Below are 6,000 nucleotides of genomic sequence, written 5' to 3'. Positions count from 1 at the left end.
GCTTTGGGAACTTATTGTCCAAGAGTTCTACCAATAAACCAAAAATAAACAGAAAATGGTTATCTTCGGTCAATTTCATGGGACAACCCTTCAGATTCTTCCTATTTCTTCCTATAACTAAGAATGGCGCTGCTTTTCCTAATATTTGTTTAATGTGGTTATTCCAGTTAAGGTCTTTCTGAATAGAGCGCCATTGGTTGGAGTCTAGCAGAAACCTGTAAACAAGTAGGGTGCGGTGAACACAACACCGAGTACTGGCTTTGTATCTGTACCGATTTTCGGCGTCGTATCTCGATTCTACAGCACCTCGGATGACCATCTTCTGCAAGTATCGCACTGTAAAGGGGGTAGAACTTATGTTTTGGAGAGACACACGGATATTATAGCCATAGCTAAGGCAGTGCCCGAAGGAATCAGGTTCCGCTTCGGGCCACCTCTGATACGATCACTGTACGGAGCTGAACCGTGACGCAGTAAGTCACAGCCGCCATGTTACGTCGAGGCAAGCTGCCAGGTCGCTCTACTGAACAGGAGAAATGAAATTACTTTTTAAGGTACACCGTGACCGCCTCTAGGTTTAGCTTACAGCTCAATGAAAGAATCGGTCAAGAGTCGCAAGTACATGCTTTACTAACAACCCCCAATGTCCTCGCCAATATGGCGGACCCACAAAACACCGTCACAGTTTTCTACGCAAAGATGTCTTTGAGTGATCTGTGTGTGTGTGTGTGTGTGTGTGTGTGTGTGTGTGTGTGTGTGTGTCTGTGTGTGTCTGTGTGAAATCTTATGGGACTTCACTGCTAAGGTCATCAGTCCCTAAGCTTACACACTACTTAACCTAAATTATCCTAAGGACAAACACATACACCCATGCCCGAGGGAGGACTCGAACCTCCGGCGGGACCAGCCGCACAGTCCATGACTGCAGCGCACCAGACCGCTCGGCTTTGAGTGATCTCTCCAGTTTAGTAGTGCGCTTACTGGATACCACACAGCGGTATGTGAAAATCATCCTGCGTCCTCTTGCGTTACCCCACATGAGACACGATCGTAGTGCCAGATTTCACCCTTTTAGCTGGCAGCACAGTGTTTGCTGCACCTACATCCACGAAATCGGAAGTCACAAATCGAATTATCGATTATGATCGAAATCGTCTCGTTTACTGCATGAAGCGCAATGTTGTCCGTCAGCTAAAGCTGGTAGCGCTGGTAGAGCCGTTGATGTCGATCAGTGCCAGTCGATACGAGGGCGCGCATCGGCCGCCTCCTCTTCCAGCAGCCGCTCCCACGACCGCAGCCCGTGTGTGACGACTGTGCACAGCTCTGAGCGGTGCGTGGCGCTTGGGTGCCTCGCAGCGAGCAGCCGCCACAGGCAGCATTGTAGCTGCCCCGGCTGGCTGGGTTCTGCTGCTGCTGCTGCTGCTGCTGCTGCCGCCGCCGGCACAATGGGCCCTCGCTAGCTATTCGCCCGCTCGTTCACGGCGGCAGGAAGAGAGCCTCTCTGGCGCCTAATTGCCTATTCAGCACGCCTCTCCCCCCCACCCCTCTGCTGCTGCTGCGCTAGTATCACGCGCGCTTTCGCTGCTTCGGTAAACAGTTTCTTTGTTGTGGGTAACGGCCTAACAGACGAGCCTGCCGGGAAGCGAAAAAAAAAGTAAGACTGGCTGCATTGTCTGCCCTCCTGGAGCTCACGTAAGCTGCGGACTCAGCAGTAGTAGGTGTCGCTCGTTGCGGTACGTCTGTGTCGACCGCACTTTGCCATCCGCTGCCAGCAACTTGGGTTGGTCGGTTTGGATATTAAATGGACTAAACTACAAGATGAACAGTCCCTTTCTCTTCAGTCACACAGGTCGCGGATTAAAACCATAGCTCCAAAGAATCTACATCTACATCTACATGGATTCTCTGCAAATCACATTTAAGTGCCTGGCAGAGGGTTCATCGAACCACCTTCACAATTCTCTATTATTCCAATCTCCTATAGCGCGCGGAAAAAATGAACACTTATATCTTTCCGTACGAGCTCTGCTTTCCCTTATTTTATCTTGATGATCGTGCCTCCCTGTGTAAGTCGGTGTCAACAAAATATTTTCGCATTCGGAGGAGAAAGTTGGTGATTGGAATTTCGTGAGAAGATTCCGTTGCAACGAAAAACGCCTTTCTTTTAATGATTTACAGCCCAAATCCTGTATCATTTCTGTGACACTCTCTCCTATATTTCGCCATAATACAAAATGTGCTGCCTTTCTTTGAACTTTTTCGATGTACTACGTCAGTCCTATCTGGTAAGGGTGCCACACCGCGCAGCAGTATTCTAAAAGAGGACAGACAAGCGTAGAGTAGGCAGTCTCCTTAGTCGGTCTTTTACATTTTCTAAGTGACCTGCCAATAAAACGCAGCCTTTGGTTAGCCTTTCCCACAACATTTTCTATGTGTTCTTTCCAATTTAAGTTGTTCGTAATTGTAATACCTAGGTATTTAGTCGAATTTACGGCTTTTAGGTTAGACTGATCTATCGTGTAACCGGAGTTTAAGAAGTTTCTTTTAGCACTCATCTGGATGACCTCACACTTTTCGTTATTTAGGGTCAACTGCCACTTTTCGCACCATTCAAGTATTTTTTTCTAAATCATTTTGCAGTTTGTTTTGGTCTTCTGATGACTATTAGTCGATAAACGACAGAGTTCAAAATGGCTCTGAGCACTATGGGACTTAACATAGGAGGTCACCAATCCCCTAGAACTTAGAACTACTTAAACCTAACCAACCTAAGGACATCACACACATCCATGCCCGAGGCAGTCGCGCGGTTCCGGACTGAAGCGGAGCGGCCGGCAAACGACAGGGTCATCTGCAAACAACCTAAGAGGCTGCTCAGATTGTCTCCCAAATCGTTTATATAGATAAGCAACAGCAATGGGCCTATAACACTTCCTTGGGGAACGCCAGAAACCACTTCTGTTTTACTCGATGACTTTCCGTCAACTACCACGAACTGCGACCTCTCTGACAGAAAATCACAGTTCCAGTCACATAACTGACACGAGATTCCATAAGCACGCAATATCACTACGAGCCGGTTGTGTGGTACAGTGTCAAAAGCCTTCCGGAAATCCAGAAACACGGAATCGAACTGAAATTCCTTATCAATAGCACACAGAATTTCATGTGAATAAAGAGCTAGTTGTGTTTCACAAGAACGATGTTTTCTAAACCCATGTTCACTGTGTGTCAACAGACCGTTTTCTTCGAGGTAATTCATTCATCGTCTGAAATCCTGGGAAAGAACAAAATGCGTAAAACTGAGTATCTAACCACACTAAAGCAAAAAACTAAAGAAGCAAGCTGAGGGTGAAAACATTAACAAAAAGGAAAAAATCGGTAGAAGGTGTTAAATCAATGTAGCACATGGCGTGGGGTTCAAATCTCAGCTTACGAGTAACTAGGGGACTTTACCATTCGAAGGCAATTATTGCTTCAATTAAATGGAAATGCAGAATTTATTGCGACTGGTGAGGCTGCGTAACAGTAAAGATCGAACCATGCTACTGTGACACTCTTTGCCGAATATTACTTTAAATGCCTATCACAAGTGAGAAAACGACTTCTACTCAACATTCAAAACGTTTCTTTTAACAGGATTGTTCGTTATATGTTTTGATCATGTTTCATTCAATATCTTGGCATATCCACTAGCTCCTAAGACAGCCTCCCGCCCTCAAATCACATATCTACATTCACAAACGTGGCACATTACCAGAACTGAAGGAGAAAATGAAATAGGAAGATGTAAAAACTGGCCGTGAGTTACTGGAGCGTGTATAGGCGTACATGCGTTTTCACTATACACTTTAAATTGAACTGAAGAAGAAAGACATCACCCGGCATTGCCTTTCAATCTTAATACGCATTAATATGGCGTCGTATTAAGAAAGATTCCAAAGTAAAAAATGTAAAAAACTGTTAGAAGTGTTCTTTAGAAAAGCATATTTTTACCATGTTCAGTCTGAAGAAGTCATCTTGCACAAGATGTCATTTTGTAATGTCCGTCGACAGAGAGACAGGTGGATACGTCAGTGTGTCACCGAGGAATCAGGAACACAAGGTGAGACTAACGCATTTACAGAGTACTGGCAGCTTCTCTCAGGCACAAAGTGCACTTCCTTTTACAAATAGACCGGAGACCTTTGACCAAGCATCTACAAGGAGTTCAGTAACGTGGGTATCTCATAAGGAGGGCAGCATCGGTTTTTATGTGGGATACAACTTGAGCTACTATTGCTCTTCTGCGTAGTAATCGCCATTAAAATTAGTGCATAGCTGGGAGAACCAGAGAGTCAGATGACGGTACACGCTGGCTGTTCATATCGAGTGCGGGGAGAGTACTCCTCCGGGAACAATCTCACAAGGTCGTGCGTGTCTTCCTGCTACTAGGGTCGTATATATCTAGCAAGGTGATCCCTCATAGCATTCTCTGCCACTGTTTAGCGGATTTATTAATTCTTCCCACTTACGAGGAGACTCTCCACATCAATCACTTTCAAGCAGCCGCTGGTGTTGTTCACTATTTGACACGACATGGTGTATGCTCGGAAACATGTGCACAAAATCAGGAGGTCAAAACAATACAGTGGCGAATATAGCAGCGACTGTGGAGCCATGTCCGATTTACGAAACGTTGACAACAGATAAGAGGCAGTAGTTTCAGGCCTCTCTTATGTACCAGACATTTCGCTACGACGCGAAATTTGGCTTGCAAGAGCTGCAATTTTGCCAGAGACAGCGATAAGAAAGCGAACTAAGTAATTTGTGTGGTGGGGAGAAGAAACGACGTGCCGTGGGGAACGGAACAGCTAGGTAGCAGGATACGAACAAACCGAATGAAGGGAAAGAGGTCCGCAACACTGTCAGCTAGTGTTCGACCCCGAAGTCGATGCGGTATCGGCGGTGTCTGTGTCGACCGCCCACACCTTCGCTGGAAGCGCATCATTTAATCAGGCCTCTAGCAGGCGCTGGAGCTGGCGCCACCGTGAGCCGCGCTGTCTACAGAGCTCGCCGGATTCTGACGGGTGACGCTCCGGATGCCACCAGAGGACGCCGTCCTCCCGTCTGCTCACTGCATGCAAATGTAACCGTTCGCGCTTTTTGTAAGACGCCGTTCACCGAGCTTCGCCTTCACACCTCGGAAGACAACTACGAATATTTCACTAAGTTATTACTGTGCAAAGTCCAGACGGCCATTAACATTGGAAACTTTGGTGCAATAGAAAGTTGTGTACGCACATATTGTGAATAAATCTGTTGATGTATTCTTCACACATTAAATGCTTAGAGTGTCCACAGGAAGCCACGCTACCTCCCACCAACAATGTACAGAACGCTCGAGTCTGCAAGTGAAACCGCACCTCCAGAACCAAACCTACAACACAGGGTGTAAGACGTAAAATACTGTAAGACACCGAAGAACTTGCTTTCGGATCCATGCGTTTCCTAACGGTATTGTCGAAAAGAAACTGGACGTATTTAACATTACTCAAAAACTGTCGTAGTAACTGGAACTGCCAAACTATTTTTTAAATTTTTTACTTTATTTGTTTTTTTTTTGTAGTAATGACGAATGCATTTCTTTCTCGTTATCTGTTCTTTCCTCCATTGCTTCTCTCTCACTCTTTATTACCATTTAGTGTATTTACATTTGTTACCTAAGATAACGAGTATTTTCAAGTGATAAATTAGCAGTAGTTAATCCCATAACACTAAAGGGGGCGAAATGTTACATTGCTACTACACCATCGTAAATTTTACTATTCCCCATTTTACTGAAAAGAACTCTTATTTATAGATTACGCATTAGTTAATTGCAATTACTAGATCTCCAATAGTATGTTACATAAATTATATACGAAATGCCCTGTTTTATACGCTAGTGCAACCGTAAATTTTACTACTTTAATAATCTAGGTTTAATAAAGTGCTACAGACGCCGCAGAAGAAACAAGG

Source organism: Schistocerca americana, chromosome 1, assembly GCF_021461395.2.
Source record: "Schistocerca americana isolate TAMUIC-IGC-003095 chromosome 1, iqSchAmer2.1, whole genome shotgun sequence".
Taxonomy (NCBI): Eukaryota; Metazoa; Arthropoda; class Insecta; order Orthoptera; family Acrididae; genus Schistocerca; species Schistocerca americana.
This window is presented reverse-complemented; position numbering follows the sequence as displayed.